Below are 16,000 nucleotides of genomic sequence, written 5' to 3'. Positions count from 1 at the left end.
TGTGTCTTTCACAAATACATAAATAAAATCTTTTAAAAATTTCTAAATGTCTATTTATTGACATATATAATTGTTAAATAGAATTTTACTGTATGTTGCCCTTACTTGAAATAATCTTAACTTTCCCTTTTATTTCAATGCCATTGCCTAACAATGACCTCTCTAAATTTATAATTTCTAGAAATTCACTAATTCTGTTTATTTTTTATAGAATGGTCGATGCTTATAATTCAGTTATGCCACAAACTTACTTATGCTACAGATTTATATTGAGGACATGTTATGTCTAGGCATGCACTGTGCTAGATGCAGTACTCCAGAAATGTTGTCTACTCCAGAGGAGCTCACGTGGGGGTGAAGGATAAATCAATCAGGTAAACAGATTCTGCAGGAAGCAAGATGGCTTTATTTATTTATTTATTTATTTATTTATTTATATTTATCCTAAGATTTTTTTTTTTTTTTTTTTTTTTTTTTTTTTTTTTTTTTTTTTTTTGTGGGGCACCGGGATGGCTCAGTCAGTTAAGTGTCCAACTCTTGGTTTGGGCTCAGGTCACCATCTGAGGGTCTTGAGACTGAGCTCCAAGTTGGGCTCTGCACTCAGCAAGGAGTTGGCCACCCTCTCTCTTTCTCTCTCAAATAAAATAAATAAAATTTTTAAAAAAGATTTTATTTATAGGATATCTCTACACCGAACAGGGGCCTAAATTCAACAACCTCAAGATCAAGAGTCAAGTGCTCCACCAACTGAGCCAGACAAGTGCCCCTGCATGAAGCAACATTTCTCTTTTTTTCCTTTTCTCTGCTCTTCTTACTGCTGGACATTTTATTCTTGATATAGCTGAATGTACGACTGACTTTTGTTCCACTCTTCCCTTCAAAATCTTTCTTAGAGGGGCTTTGTGGCAGGAAACTATAGGTCTCTTCTGTTATGCTCTCAGTCAGATTGGCACTGGTGCTGTGGAAAGGCCGAGAATGGTCCAACACTGGATGGCTGATTGTCATTAATGAGATGGATTTCGTTAATGGAGAAGAAATGGCTGATGTACAGTAATTGAATCCCTGTTGTTTAGATCTGTGTCATGCCTGCTGATCAAGCATCCTATGTTCTCTCTGGCCTGATTCCAGATCCTCTTCTGAAAGTGACACCAAAGAGTCACCCCTTTCTTCACCATTGAAAGGGTGTCTGAGTTCTTTGGTGTTTATGGAGTTTATATCTAGGGATGAAGATGGCTTGTTTCCGACCACCAGCTCCTCCTGTCAAGCCTTCTAGGATGAAACTTCTGTAATTAAAGTCAGCACTCGGGGCAGCAGAGTATTGCACACCAAAGGGACACCAGCTCATACTTCTCCTATGAATGGGAGGTCTCCTGACAACATCCCCAAGAACTCGCAATGAACTGCGCTGGTTCATTTCAGCATCACTGGCCACGTTCTTCCCAGGACCCCAGCTGTGCCTCCGGAAAGGGGACAGCGAGCACATGGAGCTCCTCAGCACAGAGCAGTTCGCAGGCACCTCGGTGATTCTGTCCATCTCCTCCTCCTCTATCTCACCTGTAAGAATATGAAGGAGGTGGTGGTGAGTGGAGCACCTAGACAGCATGGTGAAGTCCGCATACAGGACTGTTCCAGGGGAAGGCAGGCTGGGCTGAGTCATAAAGGAAAAGGCCTTGAAGATCTCCCACATGTGGAGCTGGGATGGGAGGTAGGGGAGGCCAGGGCAGCCCCCCAGCACACAGGAAGGCTGGGGATGTGATCTGCTGTGGCCGACAGCTCTCGGGGAACACTAGAGTCCATATGGCCAGATGTCCAGGGGAGCAAGAGAAGGGGAGGGAATCATTCTTCCTGAATTTATAGTTTTCCAAAGACTGGACTTTAATCCCAGGTTCAAATTGCTTCTCCATTGAGAAAAGTTTGTATCTAAGAGTTTGACTGAAGTCATAGCTCCTTGTTCTTGAATACAAGATGAGGAATAGTCTCAAAACAGTTTGTTCACTTTGGGAAAGAAAAAGTTCAAAGAGCAAAATTTAAAACTGTGGAGCCCTTCTGAGGAGGAATGGTATAGACACTGGAGGAAGCAGAGGTTCAGGGAGCTTGTGGGCGGAGAGAGGGGATGGGGTTCAGGATGATGAAGTTCTTCCTTGCATAGCCCCTGGTGTGACCAGGAGGGGTCCCAGAGAGGTTTCCTAGTAATGAAGGAAAGTCATAAAAGGGGCTATTTCCTTCTTGATGATTTTACTTTTAACCCAGGAAATAGAAAGCAGATCTCTGTGACACTCCAAAAGAACCTAAACTGCCTGAGGAAAATCTGACATCTGCAAATCAGTGTAAACTAGCTGTCATATACTCTGCATGGGTAATAAATTAAAAGAGCAGCCAAGCAGAACATGGCTAGTGAGGAAGGAGATTAAAAAAAAAAAAAGGCAAAAACCAGAAGACTGGGCTGAAGATAAAAACCTGATAAAATCATTTTTTCAAAGAATGCTAAGAACTCGGAGTTGAAAGTTGGTTTTGTCAGCTTCTTGAGACTCTAATTCCTCTCAAGAAAAGATGTGATGAACAGATAAGAGTAATTTATAATGAGCATTTCAGTAGTTGCTTATAAAGTACTTACAGAGCTTAAGAGCTGTTCTTTTAAAACCTCAAATGTTTGGGAATGCTATTAATTTCTGCTATAAAGAAGATGACTGATTGAGTGGAGGTACACATTGGTCCAGTCAATTAACACAAACCTCAGAGTAGTAGAATCTAAAATAATGAGACTATCCTGATGCATGTTTACTCCACTGCTAATTTAGCATTTGAAGCTAAATTTAAAAACAAAACCCCATTACCTTTCATATGAGGCTTCATCAATTATTAATTAAAGATTAGGCATTCTTACACATAAATACATATATACCAGGCCTCGCTTTAAGACAAAAAAAACCGCTTTATAAATAGACTATAAAGCTTGGTGAACCTCCCTGGCCAATTTTGCAACAGGCACTCCCTTTGCAAAAACATTCCAGATGTGAAGAGTCAGTGGTGTTAGGGAGCCTCGAGGATTCCGACTGCTGTGGAGGCCGAGTTCCTCCCCGGGCCTGGGAACGCCAGCTGCGGCTGGGAGCCGGGTCAGGAAGTGCTGTGAAGTGTTTAAAAAGTGTTATTCCATATGTTGACAAATTGAACACCAATAAAAAATAAATTTATATATATAAAAAAAAGGTACAGATCCTCCCCCACCCCAAAAAAAAATCTGTCGGACATTCCTTATTTAAAGTTCTGGGTTGAGCTCTGGAGACGCCGGCTCGACACACAGGTGAGGCTCTAACAAGGGTTGATGACCGACTAGACGAGTACACTTTGCCGGTGATTTCAAAACCTAATCTAAAGCATTGCTTCCAAATCAAGAATTAATGTTCTGAGACAAACATAAATTTGTAAAATTATTGTGCTCTGCTACCTTAGTAGGCCTTTCAGGTACTTTGACTCCTTCAACTCTTAAGGACAATAGAACAAGAGATCCTGTCTTTGTCTATAATAGAAATGTGGTCACTATTTTACAGGTGCAAAACCTGAAGCCAGAGAAGTAAGGAATTTCCCCTACATCACACGGCGAATAAATGACAGTTTAAAAAATAAATAAATAAGTAAATAAATGACAGTTTATAAAAAATTCAAGTATCTTCAGTAACTAGAAATAACAATAATAACGTAGCTAACATTTTTTATCACCATTTTAAATTCTTTACAGGACTTTTGTATTTATTTGTTTTTTTTTGTTTTTGTTTTTGTTTTTACTTTTGTATTTATTTGATTCTCCAACCTACACAGAGGTACCGTTGTTATTTTAATTTTTAGATAGGAAAAGAAACAGAGTGGGGATGCAGTGGGGGGCTCAGCGATTAAGCATCTGCCTTCGGCCCAGGGTGTGACCCCGGGGTCCTGGGTTCGAGTCCCGTGTCAGGCTCCCTGCATGGGGCCTGCTTCTCCCTCTGCCTGGGTCTCCGCCTCACACACTCTGTGTCTCTCATGAATAAATAAATAAAATATTTTTTAAAAAGAAAGAAACACAGAGTGGCTATATAACTTCTCCAAAGTCATAGTAAATGACTAGTAAATATGGAGGCAGAAGTGAGATTTGATCAGCCTAACTTCACAGTCCATGCTCAGAGCTACTATACCCTCACATTTTATTTTCTTTCTTTAAAGAAAGCCCAAAGACTTTTTCTTTAAAGTCACGCCTGGAGCCGAAGGCAGATGCTCAACCCGTGAGCCCCCCAGGCGCCGAGGTCTCCTGCCCCACCAGCCTCCAGGTGACTTGCATTCAGGGATTCTCCCCATGCACACGGTTGTTTGTTTTGAAGAGACATAATGACCCATTTCAACCATCCATCTGTTGCTTCAATCCCTTCCATGCTATCCTTGCCAAATGTTTCGGAAAGTTGAAGCCTCCCAGGATAGCTCATCCCATCTTTGGATGGCTTTAACTGAGAAATTTCTTTCTCATATGGAGATAAAATCTATTTGTAGCTTCCTTTTATTTTTTTTCCCATTAAAACCTTTAGGTCTAATCTGGGTTTTCCTATTTCGAGCATTTAATGAAGGCGACAGGCAATTTCTGGGGCATGACCAAGCCCCTAAAGAGCATGATGATCTGTGGGCCTTAAGCTTAGGCACCCTCCTCAATAACGACCCTTCATGTGTTGTAAGGGAGAGTACTCCCCGCTCCTGTACCGAGTTCTGGGTCCAAGTACAGGCGCTTGCGGTCTTCTCTTCCCACCAAATCGTATCTTAGATTCTGGCCATTCACTGCCGTGCACAGAGACCTTTCTGAATCCCAATTCTGTGACCTAATGTACTCATTTTGCCTCCTTCAAGTCCCTTTTAGGCTTGATCAGCATGTTCCAGCCATGGCCACTGGCAAAGATCCTGGCCAGGAAAGCTGCACACGAAGCACCAACCAAAAGATATCACTTGAGGGGAGAGTGGGGATGGCCGCTATGTTTTTTGCAAAGATTGTATACTGAGATTTAAGTCCACATATGCACAAGGGAGGGTGCACATTTAGCAAACAGAATATAATCAGATGCAGTTATCTTTATCCCCCAGAGATCTGCTTTTGCTCTGATTTCTGCAAAGTTGGATTAGTTCAGGAATTGGACTACCCAACTCAGAAGATACGAAAGCCTCATGATTGAGGGTCTAGGTACTGACTGCTCAACTTTCTTTTACAGTTAGCAGATGACCTTAGGAAACCCAAGTATTTGGGCTTCCAGGTCTAAAGTCCCCCCAGGTTCTAGTCTCCCTAAACAAACGGATGGCTATCCCGTGACTGTCTCTATGGCTTGAAGCAGTCTCATAGCCAGTAACGTTACAAATGCCATATTGGGGATTAGGTTTTTTAAATCTAACTTGTTTAAAAATATTTTTTTTTATGCTTCAAGAATAGCTTTTACTCCTCATTTTCTAGAGTTTTGTGGACAGGTTCACATCAATCCTGTTCCTCCACTTTCTAGATTTTATAAATTAAATCCTATCCCTTCCAGCATTTAGCACTTCGGAGCTAAGTGGCCAGCATTGTGGAAGAAGATTGAAAAATATTTAAGTCAGAGGACACCTCTCTGTCATTAAGTGATCGCCCAAGTGATCACAAACAATTTTACTTTCCTTTCTGGGTCTCTTATTTCTCATGTACAAGAGGAAGTGCTGCATTACTCCTTCCCGGAGGTCTCTTCTAGTTTTCAAAATTTTGCTATTCTAATTCCATTAAAGTAGAAGGGTGGGGGATGCCTGGGTGGCTCAGCGGTTGAGCACCTGCCTTTAGCCCAGGGCGTGATCCTGGGGTCCCGGAATCGAGTCCCGTGTCGGGCTCCCTGCATGGAGCCCGCTTCTCCTTCTGCCTGTGTCTCTGCCTCTCTCTCTCTCTCTCTGTGTGTCTCTCATGAATAAATAAATAAAATCTTAAAAAAAACCCAATAAAGTAGAAGGGTGTACTGAAGCTTCAGAACAAAGACAAACTGCAGCATCTGGATTCTTTTCTTTGCCTGAAACTTCAAGGCTGCAAGTGTGATTTTAATACACTGGGCCTACCACACAACAAAATTTCACTGTATCCCTAATGCACAGCAGGTCACAGGACACGATCCCTCTAACCCAACAGTTCCTAAATTTAGTTGTGCATTGGAACCACCCAGGGGATTTTCATGCCTGGATCATTTTGATGATCATTTTGATGCCTGGATCTCACTCCCAAATGTCTAACTTAATTGGTAAGGAGTAAGACCACCTGCACCAGCAGGATTATAAAAACTTCTCCAGTTTAGAACCAGGGCTCTAGGCCATAGTTCTCAATTCTGAATGCATGCCTGAACCATTTGATAATTTTTCAAAACTTGCCAATGCCTAGGTCTACTTGCAGATTTTAATTCAATTGGTTTATGGCCCCAGGGCATTGGCATGCTTTAAAACTATCAAAGTCGGGGTGCCCGGGTGCCTCAGTCCAGTAAGCAGCCTACTTTGGGCTTCAGCTCGGGTCGTGGTCGCACGACGGGCCCTCGTGCCCCAGCTGGGACTCTGCACTCAGCGTGGAGCCGGATTCAGATCCTCTCCACTTCTCCCTCTCCCCCCAGCTCACACTCCCTCTCTCAAAGACAAAATAAAATCTTTTTTTTTTTTTAAAGTGTTGAGGTGATCGTCGTATGAAGACAGGGCTGGGAACTACTTCTCTAATCTCTCCCACACAAGTTCTATTTGATTACTTGGTCTATTTGATCTCTGCCTCCGTTCCACACTGGCCACTCATGAAATGAAAACCTTTGGTCTAATTACAAGGTCCAGCTCCACCTCCATTGTACCAGCCGGGTGCCCTAACTTCCTGCTTGTCGTCCAGGATCAGAACCTCTTATCTTCTCAGGCACCCGGTGCTCCCCAGTCCGTGACCCGTGGTCTCTCAGGTGCCTCCATCGGTCGCACCCCGCTTCTTAATTTCCATCTGTTTTCCCCATCCACTGTCCCTGGTGCTTGGAGTGCCCTCGCTCACCGCCCCAGACTTCATCTGCATCCTGGGTTACCCTGATCAAATTTCTCCCAGATCACAACTAACTAGTACCGAAGGGAACCCTATAGGAGAAACCAAACTGAAAACAAGTCAGCCCATCATTGCCAACAATTAGCCAAATGAGACGCTTATGTAGCAAAAGGATTGGAAAGTACACACCCACCTGCGCACACGCACACACACAAGTGACTTATAAACTCTTCTTTCCATTCCATATTCATTCCCGTTCTGGCCAGAAACCTTGAAAAAAATACAACAATTAGTCTTGAGAAAGCACAAAAGTGAGAATGGTAAATTAACAAAGGAATTAAGGACTTAATGAAAGAAGATGAAAGCAAAGATTAGAACTTTAGTCTGGAGAGATGATGAAAGTGTAAACCATTTTTTAAAAGATTTTATTTATTTATTCATGAGAGACCCAGAGAGAGAGAGAGAGAGAGGCAGAGACTCAGGCGAAGGGAGAAGCAGGCTCCATGCAGGAGCCCGACGCGGGACTCGAACCTGGGACCCTGGGGTCATGCCCTGGGCCGAAGGCCACCGCTAAACCACTCAGCACCCCCGGGCTGCCCTCGTAAACCATTCTTAAATGGGGACTGAAACAATATTGTTTTCTCAAAAAGGAATCATGGTAGCTGAGAGAACAATATTTTAGGAAAAATGAGAGATAATACTTCATAGTAACTGTAAAACAAAATTCTAAGGAGCTTGTGTGGGTTGAAAATAAACAGGCTCATTGAAGTCCTAGATCAATTTGATGAATGGCTGAGATATAATGGATTTTTCAGAAAGTAAAGAAAATAAATACCTAGCATTGCAGGAGAACTTTACAAGTTTTTAAAACACCTCCATATGCATGGTCTTATTTAAATTTTATTTAAAAATATCCGCAGTTGGAGCTGCCCCGAGCACATGTGAACGTCTCGAAGCTGTCATGTGGAGGATGCGTTGTGTCCCCCGTAACCCCCCTGGGACACCCCCGGCCATACAATCCGGCGCTCGCTTCAGGGCACTTATATCCTTGTGGCCAGAGTGGGATTTGCCACGAGGCTGATGGGGCCTGAAGCCTGAAGCTTTCCTCCTGTGTTCATGTCACAGCGAACATAAATCACGGTCGCTGGTTGTGATTCCCCTTTCATTCTAAATACTGACCTTGGTGCAGACCCTGGTCGGGTCAGGGCCTCCTTTGTAGCCCGGGATATGGGTCCCCTCCCGCCTGAGCACTGTGCTGAGTCCCCGTGTCCTGCAACCACTGCAAGGCCGCTGATGGCCTTCCCGGTTGTCCCTCAACCCTCCTTCCCCCTGACACCCAGCCTTTGAGCCCTGCCCCCTCGTAGCCGCCCCCCGTGCAGGTGCCGTGTCCTCACAGGGAAAGTCTCCTCCAGGACACCCAGAGGCTTGGGTGAGCTTGCAGCTCTTCCTTCTCTCTCCATGTTCTGCCCCTGGACTAGTCCTCCTCTTCCCCCTCAACCCTGGGGCGCCCCTACCCTGGAGGGTCCCTGCCCTGGAGTGCCCCTACCCTGGAGCACCCCTACCCTGGAGGGTCCCTGCCCTGGAGTGCCCCTACCCTGGAGCACCCCTACCCTGGAGGGTCCCTGCCCTGGAGCGCCCCTACACTGGAGCACCCCTACCCTGGAGGGTCCCTGCCCTGGAGCGCCCCTACCCTGGAGCACCCCTGCCCTGGAGCGCTCCAGCCCTGAAGCGCCCCTACCCTGGAGCGCCCCTACCCTGGAGAGCCCTTACCCTGGAGGGTCCCTATCCCAGACGGTCCCTACCCTGGAGCGCCCCCACCCTGGAGCACCCCTACCCTGAGCGCCCCCACCCTGGAGCGCCCCCACCCTGGAGCGCCCCTACTGTGGAGCACCCCTACCCTGGAGCACCCTCACCCTGGAGCACCCCCTCGGAGCTTCCTGCCACTGTAAGCAACTCTGGGCCTACAGCACTTAGGGCCTCCCTCAGTGCTTCCTCTCTTCCACATTCCCATTCCTTGAGCAAAGAGGGAAAACACCTTTTATCCTGAGCCTTTCTGGCATGAGTGCCCCAGAAGGAAGAAAGAGAAGATTTGTGGCAGCGGCTCCAGGGCCAAACTGAGAGCAGGGCTCTCCCCCTGGAGATGTCACCACAACAGACACCGGGCCACGTACAGAAGCAAGGACAGCAAGGACCACAAGCAGGCCGTGGCTTGTCCTGGGGAGTGGGGGGTGGGGTGCGCCCTGGGCCTGGGCCAGTGGGGTGCGCCCCACAGGCCGTGCTGTCAGCCAGGCCCCAGCAGGTGCCACCAGCAGCCCGAGGTGGCCGCTCCCCAGGCCGGGGCAAGCCCCCACTCACAGGGGCTGGGCCACGGGCTCCTGGCCCGGAGCGTTATCTGGAGGGCGCAGTGGGCATGGGGACTGGCTCCGCCGCTGCGGACTTTAGGGATCCTGGCCTTTCCTGGGTTGCCGAGTATTAACTGGTGATTCTGGAAAATGCTTTTAAAAAGTTTTCACGTGATAGTCCCTTCGCTTGCCTCCCAGAAAACCTAACTGTTTAAAGCAGGTTTAAATCAAGATTTTTAATAAAGCAGCATTTAAAGCAGAGGCCTGGGCAGGGTCAGCGTGTGGTTGAACGGAAACACCATCTGCCAAGGAAAAAAGAGTAAGCAGTTCGAGCGGTGCCTTAGATTTCTGCCCAGGAATTTGCAGGACTTTGCTGCTGCGGATTTTGTTCGACCTACAAAAACCCACAATGTTTATGGAAGCCCAAGAGAGCCCACTTCTTCTCAGTAAATATTCTTAATATAACAAGACATTAGCGCTGTGCTGAAAGCACGAGGCTGCATATATCAGAAGCAAACTGTGCTGATTTCCTGTGTGCAGAAGATTTAGTAATTAAAATAAATAAAATCTTGGCTCAACGTGTGACTCTAGATATTTCTCATATCTGCCATCTGCTAACTCCCTAGTACCAGGTTAGCACTGGGGTTCTGGTATATCTCTGGGAAGGAGAGAACAGTGTACAAATAACAACCAAATCCTGGAATTCCCGGCAGTGCTCACATTATGGGCATATGGTCATTTTTAGTGAAGTACGTATGCCCTGAACTCTCCTACCCATCGTGGCCACCCTGGCCGTTCACTTACTTTCAATAGTGCAGTGGTGCACGCTCCATGAAGACGCTGAATCACAGTCATGTGACGCATCCATGCCATCTCCTGCTCGGGATTACCTAATGAAGGAATGCGATAGCAGCTACAGAGTAAGGCCAGTGTGGAGTTGAATCCACCACTAGTACTGGCCATCTTCTACTCTTTCTTGAATTATAAACTTACACTGCCTCTGGCACGAGGAAACGATTGGCTTCACAGAAATACACTCACATTCCTGACATTTTTAGACTAGGGGTTCAGCAGAACCAAAAATATGCAAGAGACGACAGCCAAGGCCAAGACAGTAACCAAAGTGACGATGATTTCCTAAAAGGGTTGGTGTCCTCACAACAAAAATGGGCTCTCAGCAGCCTCTCCAATGCTACAGGGCGTGTGCAGACTGAAAAAGCATCATAGTCCAGACGTCATGACACACAGCAAAAAACTGGGCAGACCCACCAGTAGACACGGCCGTCATCTTCCAAATCTCAGAAAGATATCCCAGCACAACCGATACTCAAACTAGTAAATACTTGTTCCAAAACATTAAAGAATAGTTTCCTACTCCCTTTTGGATCTTTTTTACTCTCTGTATCTTGCTGTACTTTTACTTCTATTAGCTTTGTGTTTGGCATATAGTTGAATTTTATTCACTAGTAAATAAATGATAGAAAAGGAATAATATGAAATATAATATGGCTGAGTCTAATCCTTATAATAAGGATTCTTAAGAATGCTTGACTTGGGAGAATTGCCCAGAGGGAGAGCCCTGAAGGATGACCTATTTTTATGTGCCGAAAGAAGTTATTAATTAACTGATTCATTCATTCAACACATATTTATTGACAATTTTTTGCACACCAGATATTGTCCTAGGTTTCTATGATTCAGGGATCAACAGAACAGACTTGGACACTAGTCTCAAAGAATTTACGTTTTAAGGGGGAAGATATTTTTAAAAGAAAAGTGAAAAAGGAGTAAACAAATAATGATACAGTTATGATTGTGATTATGGTCCAAATAGGAAAAGTTTGGAGAAATGGAAAAGTAAGAGCTGATCATACAGGGCCTTTAACAGCCATATGAGGATTTTCTCCTTTATCCTAAAAGAAATGAAGAACATTTTAAAGTGAAAGGCAGGGATATAACATTAATAAAACTTCATTTTTAAAAGAATACTCTCTTGATCTAAAAGTAGAAAGTATTGGAGGAAATGAGCAAAAAAAGAAGATGGTAGGAGTTGGTCTGAGTAAAGGCCCAGTTGGGAAGCTATTGTTCTAGGTGAGGCACGAGCTAGGGGCAGTTGAGCCAGAAGAGTGGCGAATTCAAGACTGAAGAGATAGACGGGTTCAAGACTCAGCTACCAGGGGGCATTGACAGTTATTTACCAAAAAAAAAAAAAAAAAAAAAAAACAATAGTCAAGAAGGGTAACATCAGCCTTCCTGTCATGACCACTTGGGAGGATGGAGGATAAGAGGTTGAGAATACCAGACGAAGAGTAGGTTTGAGGGATAAGAAAATGAGTTTGGATTTGGGTATGTTTAAATCAAGATGCATCAGAGGCAACCAAGGGGCAACAGCCGATAGGTGTATATATGATTTTGTAGCTCACAAGGAAGGGAGAGCTGAGTTGAAGAAACCAATCTCTGAGTTGCCGCTGTACACATAGTGGTGGTTTTTTAAGTTCTGGGAGTAGATGAGACATCACAGGAAAGAATGTAGGGTGAGAAAGAAACAAAGGTCCAAGACTGATTTTTGAAGAAAATCAACTCCAACTGCTACCTGGAGGAGGAGGTGGTAGCAAAGGGCAATGAGAGGGTGGGCCGGGTGGGGTGGAAAGAACCCCAGAGAGTGTTACACTGGGCTCTATGTGGCAGGAACCAAGGAAAGACGGAGGAGGGGCAAGACAGCGGAGGAGTAGAGTCCCCAAGTCACCTGTCCCCACCACATTACCTAGATAACCTTCAAATCACCCTGAAAATCTAAGAATTCGGCCTGAGATTTAAAGAGAGAACGGCTGGAACGCTACAGTGAGAAGAGTTCGCGCTTCTATCAAGGGAGGAAGATGGGGAAAAAGAAAGAAACAAAAGGCCTCCAAGGGGGAGGGGCCCGCGAGGAGCCGGGCTGAGGCCAGGGCGAGTGTCCCCAGGACAGGAGCCCCGTCCCGGAGGAGCAGGAGCTGCACCAACCTTCCCGGGCGGAAAGGGGCTCGCAGGGAGTTAGAGCAGGACCCAGGAGGGCGGGGATGCCCTCGGGCTCCCATGGACACTAACGGACACCTGCGCCCCGGGAGAGTGCGCCGAGCTCCCTAAGGGCTGCAGCGCGCACGGCGACCCGGAGCAGCTCGGAGGGGCTCGGGGGCGGCTCCGCGGAGGGGGCTGCGGGGCGGGAGCGAATGCAACAGCGCAGGCCCGGGAGCACAGGGCGCTGGGACACAGCCCAGGATCCGGCCTCCCCCGGGACAGGCAGAGGCCGGAAGGGCCCAGGACAGCGAGGACGCTCCTGCCCTGAGCTGAGCAGATCAGCGGCCCGCCCCGGAGCCTCCAGGCCCTGCTGACGGAGAGCTCTGGAGCTACTGCGGGGGCTGACTCCAGGGCTGCAGAGCTGCCGCCGCCACTGAGGTTGTTCCTCCTGGGGCCTCACGGGGTAAACAACCCCCACTGAGCCCTGCACCAGGCGGGGGCAGAGCAGCTCCCCCAAGTGCTAACACCTGAGAATCAGCACAACAGGCCCCTCCTCCAGAAGACCAGCGAGACGGACCAGTTCCAGGGGAAGTCAAGGGACTTAAAGTATACAGAGTCAGAAGATACTCCCCCGTGGTTCTTTTTTTTTTTTTTTTTTTTTTTTTTTGATTTCTGATTCCCCCACCATTTTTTCCCCTTTCTTTTTCTTTCTCTTTTTCTTCTCTTTTTTCCTTTTTTCTTTTTTCTTTTTCTCTTTTCTTTCCTTCTTTGTCTCCTCTCTTTTTCTCCTTTTCCCAATACAACTTGTTTTTGGCCACTCTGCACTGAGCAAAATGACTAGAAGGAAAACCTCACCTCAAAAGAAAGAATCAGAAACAGTCCTCTCTCCCACAGAGTTACAAAATCTGGATTACAATTCAATGTCAGAAAGCCAATTCAGAAGCACTATTATACAGCTACTGGAGGCTCTAGAAAAAAGCATAAAGGACTCAAGAGACTTCATGACTGCAGAATTTAGATCCAATAGGGCAGAAATTAAAAATCAATTGAATGAGATGCAATCCAAACTAGAAGTCCTAACGACAAGGGTTAACAGGGTGGAAGAACGAGTGAGTGACATACAAAACAAGTTGATGGCAAAGAGGGAAACTAAGGAAAAAAGAGACAAACAATTAAAAGACCATGAAGACAGATTAAGGGAAATAAACGACAGCCTGAGGAAGAAAAACCTACTTTTAATTGGGGTTCCCAAGGGCGCCGAAAGGGACAGAGGGCCAGAATATGTATTTGAACAAATCATAGCCAAAAACTTTCCTAATCTGGGAAGGGAAAGAGGCATTCAGATCCAGGAAATAGAGAGATCCCGCCCCCCTAAAATCAAGAAAAACCGTTCAACACCTCGACATCTAATAGTTAAGCTTGCAAATTCCAAAGATAAAGAGAAGATCCTTAAAGCAGCAAGAGACAAGAAATCCCTGACTTTTATGGGGAAGAGTATTAGGGTAACAGCAGACCTCTCCACAGCGACCTGGCAGGCCAGAAAGGGCTGGCAGGATATATTCAGGGTCCTAAATGAGAAGAACATGCAACCAAGAATACTTTATCCAGCAAGGCTCTCATTCAAAATGGAAGGAGAGATAAAGAGCTTCCAAGACAGGCAGGAACTGAAAGAATATGTGACCTCCAAACCAGCTCTGCAAGAAATTTTAAGGGGGACTCTTAAAATTCCCCTTTAAGAAGAAGTTCAGTGGAACAATCCACAAAAACAAGGACTGAATAGATATCATGATGACACTAAACACATATCTGTCGATAGTAACTCTGAACGTGAACAGGCTTAATGACCCCATCAAAAAGCGGAGGGTTTCAGACTGGATAAAAAAGCAGGACCCATCTATTTGCTGTCTACAAGAGACTCATTTTAGACAGAAGGACACCTACAGCCTGAAAATAAAAGGTTGGAGAACCATTTACCATTCAAATGGTCCTCAAAAGAAAGCAGGGGTAGCCATCCTTATATCAGATAAACTAAAATTTACTCCGAAGACTGTAGTGAGAGATGAAGAGGGACACTATATCATACTTATAGGATCTATCCAACAAGAGGACTTAACAATCCTCAATATATATGCCCCGAATGTGGGAGCTGCCAAATATTTAGACCAATTAATAACCAAAGTGAAGAAATACTTAGATAATAATACACTTATACTTGGTGACTTCAATCTAGCTCTTTCTACCCTCGATAGGTCTTCTAAGCACAACATCTCCAAAGAAACGAGATCTTTAAATGATACACTGGACCAGATGGATTTCACAGATATCTACAGAACTTTACATCCAAACTCAACTGAATACACATTCTTCTCAAGTGCACATAGAACTTTCTCCAGAATAGACCACATACTGGGTCACAAATCGGGTCTGAACCGATACCAAAAGATTGGGATTGTCCCCTGCATATTCTCAGACCATAATGCCTTGAAATTAGAACTAAATCACAACAAGAAGTTTGGAAGGACCTCAAACACACGGAGGTTAAGGACCATCCTGCTAAAAGATGAAAGGGTCAACCAGGAAATTAAGGAAGAATTAAAAAGATTCATGGAAACTAATGAGAATGAAGGTACAACCGTTCAAAATCTTTGGGATGCAGCAAAAGCAGTCTTAAGGGGGAAATACATTGCAATACAAGCATCCATTCAAAAACTGGAAAGAACTCAAAAACAAAAGCTAACCTTACACATAAAGGAGCTAGAGAAAAAACAGCAAATAGATCCTACACCCAGCAGAAGAAGAGAGTTAATTAAGATTCGAGCAGAACTCAATGAAATCGAGACCAGAAGAACTGTGGAACAGATCAACAGAACCAGGAGTTGGTTCTTTGAAAGAATTAATAAGATAGATAAACCACTAGCCAACCTTATTAAAAAGAAGAGAGAGGAGACTCAAATTAATAAAATCATGAATGAGAAAGGAGAGATCACTACTAACACCAAGGAAATACAAACGATTTTAAAAACATATATGAACACCTCTTCGCCAATAATTTAGGCAATCTAGAAGAAATGGACGCATTCCTGGAAAGCCACAAACTACCAAACTGGAACAGGAAGAAATAGAAAACCTGAAAAGGCCAATAACCAGGGAGGAAATTGAAGCAGTCATCAAAAACCTCCAAGACACAAGAGTCCAGGGCCAGATGGCTTCCCAGGGGAATTCTATCAAACGTTTAAAGAAGAAATCATACCTATTCTCCTAAAGCTGTTTGGAAAGATAGAAAGAGATGGAGTACTTCCAAATTCGTTCTATGAGGCCAGCATCACCTAAATTCCAAAACCAGACAAAGACCCCACCAAAAAGGAGAATTAGAGACCAATATCCCTGATGAACATGGATGCAAAAATTCTCAACAAGATACTAGCCAATAGGATCCAACAGCACATTAAGAAAATTATTCACCATGACCAAGTAGGATTTATCCCCGGGACACAAGGCTGGTTCAACACTTGTAAAACAATCAATGTGATTCATCATATCAGCAAGAGAAAAACCAAGAACCATATGATCCTCTCATTAGATGCAGAGAAAGCATTTGACAACATACAGCATCCATTCCTGATCAAAACTCTTTAGAGTGTAGGGATAGAGG

At 45.0% G+C, this 16,000-nt stretch overlaps 1 long non-coding RNA gene across 1 annotated transcript; it reads right to left on the bottom strand.

Annotated features, from left to right (window-relative positions):
• Nucleotides 1-542: 542 nt before the first annotated feature.
• Nucleotides 543-10,296, bottom strand: LOC140625829 (uncharacterized). The gene is made up of 3 exons (XR_012025127.1): nucleotides 10,159-10,296; nucleotides 7,206-7,282; nucleotides 543-3,124 (listed from the first exon to the last, which is right to left on the bottom strand). It is a non-coding gene; the product is annotated as an uncharacterized lncRNA (long non-coding RNA).
• Nucleotides 10,297-16,000: the final 5,704 nt, after the last annotated feature.

Source organism: Canis lupus, chromosome 36 (assembly GCF_048164855.1).
Source record: "Canis lupus baileyi chromosome 36, mCanLup2.hap1, whole genome shotgun sequence".
Taxonomy (NCBI): domain Eukaryota; kingdom Metazoa; phylum Chordata; class Mammalia; order Carnivora; family Canidae; genus Canis; species Canis lupus.
Note: the sequence above shows the minus strand (reverse complement) of the source record. Positions and strands in the feature narration are given on the sequence as shown.